Genomic DNA, 15,261 nt, shown 5'->3' on the forward strand with positions numbered 1-15,261 from the left:
TTGCTACTGACCATGATTCTAGATCAACGGGATGTACCCTATTGGTTTTGATTCCCTTGACGGATCTTGACAAACAGACATACAGACAACGAAGTGATCCTATAATGGTTCCTTTCCTTGCTCCAAGCACAATCACTGCGATAATACTTTCTTGTGGGATTTTCTGTTAGAGTTTCGGTTGGTTTTACTTTGTGTTCGAGTCACAGCCATGTTTGGTGTCAATTTATAAATTGATAGAATTTCGCGTCAATACCTAGATTAATTAATATAGTGAACACTGTACATAGTGAGTGTTTATTTTAGGTGTACCTAGATTTAATGTAGTGTGACGGTATCGTAAACTGTAATCACGTTAGCACTTTACTGATTACTTACCTACTCTCACTAAATTACTTTCTCATTACACAATGGGTATGTATCAGTTTAGAAAGTACATAATCTTGATGCGCTAATCAGTATGATAACATCCTCCTACTGAGTTACTTATTGAATAATGTTTTAAGCACTTAGGTATATTATCAATCACAGTTTTGCGATCGTAAAACTGTGCTTAGAATATCTACCTATTTATTATCTTTAAAGCGTCGCGTCGCATTGGCTGGCACTTTAAAGAATTTATATTTACATTATTAAGTAAATGAACGAAATATTAAAATATTATATAATTACCACCCATATAAATGAGAATAAGTCGTGACAGTCCCGCCTCTAAATCAGGAGGTCGGGGATTCGAACCCGGGCACGCACATCTAACTTTTTCGAGTTATTTGTGTTTAAAAAATTGAATAGGTACCTATCACTTGTTTTAATAGTGGAGGAAAACAAAGTCAGGAAACCTGCACGCTTGAGAGTCTCCATAATGTTCTCAAAGGTGTGTGAAGTCTGCCAATCTGCAATTGGCCAACGAACGTGGTAGACTATTATCAAGTCCCTTCTCGTTCTGAGAGGACACTCTGCAGCAGTGAACCGGCGATGGGTTGATCATGATGATGATGATAATAAATATGAAAGTGTGTTTGACTGTTGGTTTGTCCTTCAACCACGTCGCAACAGATTTTTTTGCATCGATACTTAAAAACCTGAACCTTTATCCCAGCAAAACAAACATCCGCTACGGGATTTTTAACGCCTAACTCTACACCAGTCTGCGCGTACGAAGTAGCGAACAACAACTAATGAGTAATAAAGACAAATAAATTACTCAATCGTTACAAATAATCCCCCTCAATATTTCAGGATTTATACGTTAGCTATGCCATAAACAGATCTATAGGTACCTGTACAACTCCACGAGTATTCAATATTCGACGCGCATACAAAACGTTAGCGTTGTGATGAGTAATTGATTACTCATTCCTAACCTTTAGGCACATTTATTGCATAAAATTGTCGGTAATTCGGCCATCAATCACTGTGGGGTCAGACACGAACGAAATATGAGTCCGACCGTGGCCGTATGACGTAAGTAGGTTGTAATGTATTTAAAAGCTCAAACTGTAAATGACCATACGTGTGGTCGAAATAATTTTTCTCTTTATTAACCCCCGACCTAAAAAGAGGGGGTTATAAGTTTGATGTGTGTATTTGTGTATCTGTCTATGGCATCGTAGCTCCTAAACTAATGAACCGATTTTAATTTAGTTTTCTTTGTTTGAAAAGTGGCTTGATAGAGAGTGTTCTTAGCTATAATCCAAGAAAATCGGTTCAGTTGAAAGTTATCAGCTCGTTTCTAGTTACTGGTTATAATTTTATTAATATGTTAAATATTTGTTTGACCTATAAGCTTGCAGTTCACGAACATAGAATTATTTGAAGCAAACAAGCAATATGTCTTGTTTGCTAACTTCAAAGACTTATATTTTCGACCAATATACCACCACAAACAGATGTTAGTTAATATCTAATAAATAATCCGACCCTCATTATTGTAATAAAGACGGATTTCTCCGTCGTGCTGAGTCAGAGGGCCCTTTCATTTGCACTAAGCTACGCCAATAGTTCCGCTAGCTTCATTAGTTTGGACAACTTGGTATAATTCCTCATACAAATAACCTTATGCGAATTACCAGAGGCAAATATTCTAAGCTACATTAATTCATTAGTCTATTACAGAAAGGAAATAGCTAATGTGGCAAATAAGCTCCTTTTAAATGAAAACGTTCGAAAGCTTCGCTCAGATGGATTTTCTGAAAATCCTTTTTCTATCTCACATCTCAAGTTTATAGATCTATTAAAGGTTCATGCTGTAGGCATGTTGATATTCAGGCAGTCAGTTATTTCTGAAATCAAAAAATATAAGATGGAGTGTAGAAAAAGAAACAAAAAAGTCTATTCAAATCCAATGTTATTTTAATACCGCAAATAGAATATGATAATGGTACAGTCAATCTATATGAAATGGTTGGGCTTTAGTTCAATATTTTTGTGAAAATGGATTCATAATAGTATCTACCTACCTACTTACCTCGGCACAGGTGTGCACAATGGTCGTAGATAAAATATGCTACGTTTGACTATAATAGTAACTTAGAGATGAACAGGTTAAATTAAAACTGCAGGGAGTAACTATCTACCCATACATGAAAGGTTTCCAATGGTGGTAGGCATAAGAAAGATTAATACTTAAAGATAATTAAACGATTAAGATAATTAAACGAGCAACTACCTAAATAATGACCATAACCAGTCTTTTTAAGACTACAGCGTAAAAGATGTTGCAAAAAAACGTCATTACGTGGTCACCTAGTGATAAGGCAATGGCTGAACATACCTACATATTTTTTTAACTGGAAACTAACTGACATTCTAAATTTAGTAGTTTGTGTCTTTTGAATTATTATTAAATGTGTTACAGCCAAGTTACAGCAATAGATTTTGTAATATCAAATACATTTGTCATGTGAATACCTAGTATATTAACGGCAGATTAGCAAACGATAAATAGTATGTAATAGTAGTAGTAATAGTAGGTAAATAAAAAGGAATTCGTGTGTTGACTTCACCTGCTTGTGAGTGAACGGCAAGGTCGGATGGAGTTTATCTTAGCCATTATATTATGCTGTTAGTTATTATAATGATTGTCTGTATATGAGTATTATTATATTTTAATGGATTGAATCCGGTTTTGTTGTTTTGTCAAAAATAAATAATGGTTATCAAATCATTGATGCTGATGATTAGCTTTTTATTACGAGTAAAATAAAAAAAGGAGTAAATTATACACAAATATTTTATTTTTACAATTACCTTCACTACCCATATTGCAAATGCAAAAGTGTGTTTGTTTGTTGGTTTATCCTTCAATTACTTTGCAATTGAACAACTGATCGACATGGTTTTTTTACCCCCGACCCAAAAAGAGGGGGAAGTTTGACGTGTAATGAACACTGTAGTTTTCAAGCTGGCCGCATTTTTTAACCCCCGACTCAAAAAGAGGGGTGTTATACTTATAAGTTTGACGTCTGTATCTGTGTATCTGTCCGTGGTATCGTAGCTCCTAAACTAATGAACCGATTTTAATTTAGTTTTTTTTTTTTAAATGTGGCTTGATCGAGAGTGTTCTTAGCTATAATCCAAGAAAATCGGTTCAGCCGTTTGAAAGTTATCAGCTCTTTTCTAGTTACTGTAACCTTCACTTGTCGGGGGTGTTATAAATTTTTAATTTACACTTGTAGAGAAACTTAGGTTAAATAAAAACCTAAATTTACGCAGACACTTCGTCTGCGTAAATATAGGTTTTGTGGGCATCAGCAAGTTTATACCTACTAAACGTATTTAGCTAGCTACTCGTAAAACACCTATACATATTTTCTTTTGTTATTTTTCTTCTGTTGTTATGTCTACTAGTCTCACCAATATTATTCAAGCTTATTTGAGCCTTCATACAATTATGCATGATGTATATGTACCTACAGTGTGAACATCCCTTTCATCTTCGATCACGGAATCCTGCGCCCTTCTTGGCAATAGAGCGGGCTATAAACATAAAACCACCATAAAACCCTGATGACAAGCACCCCGCAGCTACCCATTCGGTTAAACAAATGCCGGAGGAATTTCGAATGTTAGGAGCTTTTCTCATGATTAAATACAATATTTAACGACTCCGTTAAGTTTCGAGATGATTAAATTGAATATGGTTCTTAATTAAAAGTTTTAATAGGAATAGTATCATTATTAGGAATATAAATTGTAGCAAGAACAAGCTTGACTCGTTGATCCAAGACTATTGGTGTGAAACAACTATCAAAGCGCATCCACATCAAGTGTTAAAGCTTGCGCGGCAGTCTCGCGAGATAAAAATACTTCGTAAGTGAAAACACAGCTTATGAGCAGATGACATCAAATAGAGAAGGTAAATAACCGCAGAGTTGCAAGAGAATGCAGTCAACATATTTACGAGTCTCCGGTCTAGACCTAATGTTGAAGTCCTAGTTCAAATATTTCCCACTAAGTATCAACTGTAGTTTTCTCTATCCGTAGAACCGACCAAGTGCGATTCGCACTCGCGCACCCCGGGTTCCGTAGGTACTCGGGTATTTTTTTCGACATTTTGCACGATAAATCAAAAACTAATTTGCATAAAAATAAATAAAAATTTGTTTTAGAATGTACAGATAAAGCCCTTTCATATGATACCTCACTTGGTATAGTTATTTTACTTTGAAAAAAACACATTTTAGTAAATTGCGGTTTACGATTTATGATGTATTAAAAAAACTACTAGATCTCGTTCAAACCAATTTTCGGTGGAAGTTTGCATGATAATGTACATCATATATTATTTTAAGTTTTATCATTCTCTTATTTTAGAAGTTACAGGGGGGACACACTTACAACTTTGGAAGTGTCTCTCGCGCAAACTATTCAGTTTAGAAAAATATGATAAAAAAACTACTAGATCTCGTTCAAACCAATTTTCGGTGGAAGTTTGCATGATAATGTACATCATATATTATTTTAAGTTTTATCATTCTCTTATTTTAGAAGTTACAGGGGGGACACACTTACAACTTTGGAAGTGTCTCTCGCGCAAACTATTCAGTTTAGAAAAATATGATATTAGAAATCTCAATATCATTTTTGAAGACCTATCCATAAATACCCCACCTGAAATTCAAAAAAATTTGAGTTTCAGTTCTAAGCATGGGAAACCCCCAAATTTAATTTTTTTTTTCTATTTTTGTGTGAAAATCTTAATGCGGTTCGCAGAATACATCTACTTACCATGTTTCAACATTATAGTTCTTATAGTTACGAAAAAAAGTGGCTGTGATGTACGGACGGACAGAGAGACACACAGATAGACAGACAGACAAGACGAATCCATAAGGGTTCCGTTTTTTGTCATTTGGCTACGGAACCCTAAAAAGCCAAGAGTTACAAGTAGGATACCTATTTGCATTTTTGCACTGCAGTGTTATAGAGGTCATCGAGCTTTTTTTGGCGTTTGACCAAGTCGCCAAATACGAAAAAATTCAAAAAAATGTAAGTAGTACAATTCCTTTTTGCTGTAATAATTGGTTGTACCTATTCGACACGGCACGGTCATGCGCCGAAAGAAAGTCGCAACCAGAGATGCCATACACTAGAGGTACTCAATAGTGATGTCTGCCAAACCGGCTTCAATCAGCCTTGGATCTACCCTGCTTGTTATCGTTGAGTAAATTGCCACTGAACATGGTTTCATTCTATGTGTCAATTAGCTGTTTCTCTTCGACTGCTTGCATTTAGACCCTTTAAAGATTCCGTAGGACTTTTTAAACCATTATTCTTAGTGAACTACTCGGACGACTAAACCTCCGTGACTTATTTCTACCAAATCTTTAGATTTTAAAACTTTATTTTTGAGCTGTTAACATCAAAAATGTAAAGTTAAAAAGGAGGCCTTTGCCCAACACTGGGGCTGATGTGCCTTAACCAAAAAAAAAAAAATATGATTCAACTATTAGTAACAAGAATAACAAAGATAAATAAAATGTTAACTTCAAAATATTATGCACTAGTTTCTTTATGTCTCTTTAGGCGTGGACGCTTTCTTGATGTATGATATGCATCTCTAAAATCTTTAACTCAATAGTCGCGCCTATAATATCACTGCCCAGCAGCGCGCGCGCAGAGAAAACGCAATCTTCACGGTCAGTTACCAATATCCGTGTCAGTGGCACCCTTCCTTGGCAATAAAATTAGAAGTTAGAACATTGATTTATTCCAATACATTCAATAGGAATTGCCTACCTACCAGCATAACTTACTCAATAAATCCACTTTGACTTGAGAATTTACATTCTACACGCGCCGTACGCATGGAAGATAAATTACATAGATCTAGGTAATACTTTAATTGCTATTCACTTGAACCAAATGAGGCCTAAGTTTATGTGCATGCTATCATTAAATATGGCTGGCAAACTTTGCATATTTATAATAACTTTAAGGCATATGAAATAATTAAAATAGTTCTTATAAGGTATGCGAATATTATTTAAAATAATCAAAAATATAATCACTATTTTTAACTAATTTATAAAATGAAGTGCTGTTAAATCAAATATTAGGTAAATACAGTGTAAACTCCATGTAACGTCACTCTATTTAACGACAAACTCCCTTAAGCGTCGAAATCAATTGGCTTCGGTTGGTTTAGCTTGTCTTTCATACCATGTTTCACTCTACATAGCATTACACCCACTCTCAATAACGACAACAATTGAGTAATAAAAAGTACCTTTTAAGTTGCTAAAATTAGTAAAAACTGCGCAGCTGTGTACGATCTATTGTCGCTTTATTATCCTAGCCCGCAATAAACTCGACTGTCGGCATCATGCATACCGAACATTCTAAGAAATTCGTTCTTTTGTTTACAAATTGGGATTGCTTGTACGTGTACACTGTTGTTGACCATGACTCATAAGTAGGAGTCATGGATTATCCTTATCATATTCTTAGTTGCTCACAAACTTTCTAGCGTTCAAATAACATTATTTTTTATGCACATAAATAAACTTTTTCTTTTTCTAATTCTGATGTTTCTTCTCTCCATTTAACGACAACTCTCTATAACGCCATAAAATGCACAGTCCCTTCGGTGTCGTTATATAGAGTTTATACTGTATATACAATAATATTATGTTATCATAAATTTCATTTCCACATAATTAATGCATCCCAGAGGCTTTAAAAATCATTATCATTTGAACATAATATCTGTTATCAACTTATTTCACATGAGATATTGATAACATTAAAAACTACTTTTATTATTTATCAATGTATCACGATTAACGTACAATATGAGTAGCTTATAAAAATTTATGCATTATATTAAGATTAAATGAAAAGCAAAAATAAATATTAGCAAAAATCGCATTATTCATGACTTTAATTAAAAGCAATTAGCAATGATAAATAAATTAAATCAAATAGTAAAATTCAATCCAATCACGGATTCGTTACATAAAAAACATGATAATAAATTTTAATAAAATTCCAATAAAACGGAATGAGTTATGAATTTCCAAAAAGTTTTATAAATAAGACGACAATTAAAGTATTAAGTAATTAAAAACAACACCATCTTCACACAACTTCCGAGAACAAACAATTCTGAAGGTCAATAAATGGCCAATCTTCTGTAACGGTACATATTTGATTCTGACACGCTTCATAACGGTCTATCCTGTATTTGAATATTTGTCATTAGTCATTACCTACTCGTTTTGAAATACAACTTTGCTATCGTTAAGCTAGTCAGTTTATTAGTACAAGTTTTATACTAAAATTACCAAAACGGTTTCTATTCGGTATTTAATATGTTTCAGTTTCATTCAAGATTTAAAATACTATACGCCTTGATTTACTCACTTTGTCTTATAATAGGAGCATACGTTTTTGCAATTTCCTGGTTTTGGGGTATGTAGAGAAGATACATTTATTTATTATTTCTAAAGGAATTGAGATTAGTCTCAAAGACTGACTTATTCAGTGTTTAGAATATTTTCAAATACATATACTTACTAATATTAAAAATGCGAAAGTGAAACTGTATGTCCGTTATATTTTCACGGATCAACCGCTGCACTGTAATAGTATCTACCTACTGATCTAATTCTTGAAGATTAAGACAAAGTTACTCCTAGTTTGCCTACTCCTAGAGACGGTTTTTTTAAACCCAAATCCAAGTCGACAAAGTCGCGTGCATCCTGTGTATAAAATGAAGCTTTCAGTCAAAGCAAGCAAATATTGTATTTAATTATAGGTATAGATAAATAATTTTTCCACAGCAACAAAAACACGGGAATGCTCTCCAATTACATGAACCTAGCCCCCTTTTGAAAGGAAAATTGCTATCCACCGCGAACATCCCTTATTTAGTGATAACGAAGAAAAGTGGAAACCATTTTTCGCGTATTAGTCCCCTCTCAGATGTTTCATCGAAATGATATACAGTTTATTCTTGGCATGACCATAACTCAGCAACTCAGCAATCAATTATTTTTTCAGAGGGATATAGATATGAGAGTACACAAACATTTTCGCTTAAGAGGAAAACCTGCAACTAGATTTGAAAAATCAAGAAGAAGAAATGTCAAACGAAATCTGTCGAGGATGTGAACAAATTCGAAACATATAGACAAAATTATTTACCTACTATTCGTAATCCCAAACCTGCAAGGTTTTCCTAGGAAAATCATTTTGCGATTCTAACGTTATCAGAGCTAAAGTGAGAGCTATCTATAATCCGAGATATCTGGGCTTTACATGAAATGTGGATAGATTAGTTTGCTAGCCAGAGAAGTTTCTTTATGAATTAATCAAATTAACAAGCGTTCCGTTATTCTTCGTCATCATCATTATTGTAGCTACTACCCCTGGTGCCACTCTGTTATTTATATCGTCCGTCCATTTCGCTGCATCTTCCATTATTACAAACAAATATTGAGAAACTAGGTAAGGTATTTTATTTTCGTAACATTTTTATGTTGTACCTACTTACAAGTAGTTCAATGAAATTTACGAAAGATGTAGATAAATTATAACTCATATAACAATTATTTGATGAAGTAATTATTACAAAGACTTTTCACCATATTTTGTACCTTAGCAATACACTTAAAAATTGTTTGAAATGTTTCGGTGCACGAAGCGTGAAGAGTTTGTTAATAAAGATTTAATTTGTTCATTCACATTTAGGTAAGTACTCCACATTCCACATTATATTATCTACAAAAAGGTTATGTGCCTTTCATAATTACCTGCCAGTTGTACGAATTTCGCAAGAGCAATGCATGATACATGTGTTTTAATTTTTAAACCTAAGATTATGTAAATTTGAAAGGAAGTAGTTAACTTTTACAGCATTTGCAATAATTTCATACAACATAATTAAATAAACAGCGATTATATCTAAACTAAACCTCCGCATAAGACTTAGTTAGAAGTAGTTAAACTTTAGAACACCACTGATTACTTGACATAATATTATCACCTTTAACACAAATTATTTATTTATTATTGTCTATACTTACAATTTAATAGAATTTCTATATTGAGAAAATTATGCATGAAGCAAAAAAAATATAATTTTTATATTAGCTTTTTCCTTTTCTCTGGAAATTCTCAAAAAACCTTTCTTTTCGAAACTACTAACAAAAATGAAAATATCAAGTTTCTAGACCCAACCTAGATTTTAGCTGTACAGTGATATTGTGCTCTACAGTAGCATTAATTAAAGAGGTATTAACTGAAATCAACTCATATAAGGATAGCAAATTATGTTCCTCAACTACATACTCTCAACATATTCTCAAAACATCATGATAAACTTCATTCAAAAATGATGATACAAATATTATTACGTACGGTCTATATTACCATATAAGGTTACGTGATCATCCCAAAAAGTCTGTTTTAACCTAAAATCATTATCAACATTGTAAACATTAAGAAATAAATATAATTAAAATTATTATGTTGAAATATTAATAAAGTACTCGCTTCGAGTACAATGTGCAAATTAATTAATTATGTCACGCTATTGTATGATGCCTTCCGAACACATTGTCTTGGATCTGGTTCAATTGTTTTATTGAGTTGAGCGGCCAATTGTATTAAAAATATAATATACGCATGATAATACTTCATTATTGTTAAAACAAAAATGCAAGCAGTAATAAGGCTTGAAGTTTTATTGTAACATTTTCAATATTAAAAAAAACCGATCTATATTCTACCTTTACATCCTACTTAACTATAATATCCTATCTGCCTTTAAGAAAATACCTTGTCAAATTAGGTACCTAATAAGCTATGATCTAAATGCTTCCAATTTCTTAGAATTACCTTAAGTGAACCTAAACTCGACAAGCCAAACTTTAAATTAGTTAGAGAAATCTCAAAGTAGTGTCACTGAATCCAATTAGACCATCTTATAATTGAATCACAATATTCAACGTCCAATCAGTTATGACTAGAATTATAGCCGGCAAATGTTGTCAACTATATCAACAAATGTGATTGATTAACACAAAATTATTCTGCCGCTAGGTACGATAAATTGATTGCGGTCAACAGAGAGTTGATTTCCAAAAGCGTAATATAAGAACATACCTGCGTTACATAATAAAATAAATCGGTTGATTTCTATTTCATTTAATTAAAATAAAATTCGCCTAGTATTTATTGACTGATATTCATGAGGTCTACATAACTTGGTGTCTGGTCAGGTCACTCTCTCTCCCCCTAAGGTTCTTCTTTTGCCACCCTCTTTTCTCACATAATGGTGGAAGATAATAAATAATAACGGTCTGGTATATCAGGTAAAGAATAAAATGCAAAAAAAGAAAAAACGATAAAATTACAAATATTTAATAATATCGATCGTCGTCATTGTCTCATTCGTCTGAGATACCCAAACAAAATATAAAAATACTAATATCCATAAAGTAATTTGTTTTAGGATCGCAAAATCTATAAATACTTAATCATTAAATCTCAAAAGCGATCATTGCACTTGTTCCATTTCATCAATTCCATAACGATATACTATAAACATTCCTTTGTTTAAAAGCGCAAATCATGGTAGCCAAACTTAATTTTGTAAAAGGATGGAGGTACATTTTCCCATTCTTTCAGCTTGTTTAAGTTTGAACTATCATCCATCTCATCTCACTCACCAACTCACGCCGCGGGTTAGGGCAGCGCCGGGGGCATAGTTTCCACATTTCCCGGAAAAAAACATAAAATTGCCGACATATCCCAGATCGCCGATTATATGACTAGATACGTGTGTGTACATGATATGATTCCATGACTTAACATTTTTACCCTTCGCGAAAATAGTCCAGAGACACAGTAGGTTTACTTACCTACCTGTAAGTTTTTGTTAATTTTCATGGATGGTAGAATATAATATTTTGATAACTCCGTACAAATAGCGATTAAAAGTGATAAAGGTTTAAGTAGGAGTTTTCCAATTTATTAGAAAATTCGATAAAAATGGGTTTAAGTTCTCCTTCATTATGATTAATTAACATGAAAGTTTTATTTGATAAATAGAAAAAGTTTTTTTTTTTTTTCAACTAATAAGTAGGTACGTATAAAGGCTTTGCAAGGACTACGTAGTACGTACATATTGTGATGTTTGAACCGTCAACTTTTCGTTCTGTTCGCCCTTATAGACCTAGATACAGTCTAATGTTAAAGATTTTTGATTCAAAAACTTAATTCCCTAATTCAGAACATTTTGCCTTGGTTTTCAAATTTTGGTTTTCAAATAAAACAACCAGAAAATGTAAAGGATATGTTTGTTCAAGATCTCCACCCCCATCATTAATCTTATCTTACGACTACGAGTTAAGTTACAACGGAAGGCAAGGTGTTGCCGGAAATATTCTTCAGATTTTGTTCACAATACCCGACACAGTCTTGCAATTTATATTTCATTCAGGTATGTGTAAAAACTCACTACTTACAGCATCACTTAACTTACGTTGAACTTCATTCGTTTTCTCTAGAAAAGTGACATATCATATTGATTTTTTTGGCTCACTACACATTTCTTAAGGAAAAAGGCTGATGTTAATGTTAGCCGAAATCATAGAATACAATGTATCTCACGATATCGAAGATGAACTAATTTTTAACACATCCTTCACAATGGATCCTCCCCAGAGCCTAGAAGAAAAGCCGCTAAAGATTTCATTTAAACAGTACCTGACCTGCACTGTAAAAAGTCTATAAAAACCACGGAAATCTGATTACCAAACACGAGTTTTATTAACAAACAACTCTTGTTTTGTAATCTGTTCCAAAGACAAAGCGGTGATCACAATCACAACCATTGTAACTTGGCGGATACGGCGTTTTGTTGTTGATAAATTGATTATCTTCGCACTAAGTATAAATTATGTAAAAGTGGAGATAGAACCTATTCCTATTACTTAATGTTTTAGAAAAAGATATTTTTATCTCGTTGAAACTAAAACTTTATTCAGCGCTAACTAGGCACACCACTAAACCTGCGAAAACCTAGGTATGGTTAAAGCGCTTGAGCCTTTTATTGCTACGGCCTCAAAATAGTAGACCTTTATAGGTATTCATATTTCGTATTATTCAGTCGCCTTTAACAAAAGTTTCTTATTGGTTCTACAATCCCAAACCAGAAGCAAAAAGCCTTTAAATTATATTTGTATAAGTAGAACGTATTTCAACTGACTTACCAGTCAATTTCTTTTTACCACTACGGTATGATAGTTACGAACAAAAACAACAAATAAGTTTAACAATAAAAACTCTAATGTACACTGTAGAACTTGGTATTTATCTTTTTTTCCATCATCATTAACATCATCAAGTGCCGTCTTTAAACTGAAGCCCGGAAGTCAGCCAGAGAAAATTCTTGCAGTAGAGAAACAAACACAGCTATAATTTACTCATAGAGTAGAGTGTAGATCAATGTAGAGCTTTTTCTCTATATCTTTAAATCACTGTAGAATTTTCTCTACACAAATTTTAGATACATAAACACGTTATTACCATATAAAAAGTCAAAAGCTCACATAAAAGTGAGCTAAGCGGCAATAAAACAGTTTTTTTCTGTTTTTTAAAATCAGGATGCGACGTAACAGTATAACTTGAGCGCCGACCTAATGATATTTCATTTTTACATTTTTTCCTCATGAATACTTGAACCGGCTCCCCCATTTTAAGCCAAAAATATATAGCTTGCTAAAAAGCAATTTGCATTCATCACTTCTATACCAATCTCTTCATGCTCTGAATAACTTTCGTTTTCATTTAAAAACATTTACATAACTCATCACTTAAAAGCTATAATAATGATTGAGTAGTTTTAAAACACTTAAAAATATTACTTAATGATAACCACTCACCGTATAAGGAGTAATCTGATTCAAGCCTCAATAATCAAGACACAGTTTCATTACAAAACTGCGCTGATATAGAAACCTGTCCGAAATAAGTTCAGTTTCACTATTCAGCTGAATGCCCACTTAGTCACTCGATGTAACACCCAAAGTAAAGTCCTTACACAATTCTGTAATGGCGAGTCAATCGTTCGGTTTCACTTTCTATGAAGTAACTAATCAGTCACGAATCGGAAATGGCTGCCGGTTCTCCAATTTCCGAGCGCGATGTTCGTAAAACTTCTGCCGAAGTGGATCTCTGCGCAACGGGAACAGAGGCTGCTGCAACAAGCTCGCCGCCCGACTGCCGAACAGCGACTGTGATAACGACACTTCTTACGAATGAACCTGCGAACCTCTGTATAGTGTATAGGCTGGGTATAAGCTCGCCTCTCTCTCGCCGCCCCGTCTACGCACCAAACGTATCTCTACCGGGACTCGTTTAACCCGATCTCGACCCTTTCAATACCGGGACAAGATACAGACTCTATCGCTCCACACTCGCTAGAACTCGTCTCGTTCACATCGCGTAACGAGTTTACGGTACGTAAATCGTAGTAGATTTGTTTTTCGGTCCAGCCACAGTAATCCAGTTCTTGACTCCGGGACTCAGATCGCTTTTTTCCGCTTCGTTTCCCGTTAAATAGAGCCTTCTTTTTGTGCGACCGCCGCCCGGTAACCTATGCAGGGAACTCGAAATAACCGCTATGGACAAGATGCCAACTTTCTAAACTAAACCTATAAGAAAACACTATTGGGACTATGAATTACGTTATTTTTACTAGGAAGTCACAATAGTTCGAACAATAATAAAGCATTTAGAAGATTGGACATTCTAGACGACGACGTGACACAATTTGATGTTTTTGCGTGACTTGGTTGTCACTTTAATGGTTTATTACAGGTTATTACTTATTACAGTCGCGGTTGTGCCTTCGGTGTCAATTATCGGCCTGCGGTTGAAGCCCCACAACAACCAACGTAAATTGGATACCAGTCACTCAACCAGATTATACCTTCTGAAGGTTGTTATGTATTAGGTATATAAGAAACCTAATGTGAACATATATTCGTTTCTAAATGTAATGTTCATAACTAGGTCACGACATAGGATCACTGTCGGTAGGATATAGTAGAGAACACTAGCAATGAAACTTGAACTATTCCCATAAGATAGCGGTTGTACATAGTGGATAACAAATATTGAAAACCGTAAACCCTTCCCGATCCCGCGACAATCCCGAACTGGGTCACCAAGCATGATCGTAAAGTAAAGGAAATTCCACATATACGTAGAAATGGAATGGAAAAAGGTCTGGTCAAAAATGTAAATGACATCCATATAATAAGCATTTTATGGGCTATCTTAGGGTTAGTTAAGTAGGCAGGTAAGAAAGGTACTATTCGTTTTCTATTCGAAATATCCTAAACTATTTACCTGAAAAACCTGAAGTCATTATCCATACTTACACACCGAAAATCGTTTGCATCATCGATCTATTGGGTATAGAGATACTTAACGTGCATAGCGGGGATATTTATAGGCTACTTTTTAATCTGTAAAATCAAAGAGTTCCCACTGGATATTCAAAATGATGAAACTAACGCAGAAGTCATGGGCATCATTTATTAGTATAGTTATAAGCAAACCCGAGAACCTAACTGCATTTTGGTACATTCACACATTAGACTTTACCCAAAAAGTAATTTAAGAAGGAAGCCGGTTGAATGCAGACACTTCACAATCTTTTTATGCTTCTCCCCTATCAACCTCAAAAAATCCATTGTATTAACCGTAAGGACGCGTTAACATGGATCTGGATACAATACTTCGTTT

General features: G+C 34.0%; 1 protein-coding gene across 4 annotated transcripts in view; it reads right to left on the bottom strand.

Annotated features, from left to right (window-relative positions):
* The window catches only part of LOC123872016, a 303,144-nt gene extending 288,834 nt beyond the window's left edge, over positions 1-14,310 (bottom strand). For 3 of the 4 annotated variants that reach the window (XM_045916126.1, XM_045916125.1, XM_045916123.1), the window contains exon 1: positions 13,392-14,309. The gene's annotated coding sequence lies outside the window, so the exon portion shown is untranslated. Of the gene's footprint in view, positions 1-13,391 lie in introns of all 4 variants that reach the window. The other variant, XM_045916128.1, reaches the window with a different exon arrangement.
* Positions 14,311-15,261: the final 951 nt, after the last annotated feature.

Source organism: Maniola jurtina, chromosome 14 (genome assembly GCF_905333055.1).
Source record: "Maniola jurtina chromosome 14, ilManJurt1.1, whole genome shotgun sequence".
NCBI lineage: Eukaryota > Metazoa > Arthropoda > Insecta > Lepidoptera > Nymphalidae > Maniola > Maniola jurtina.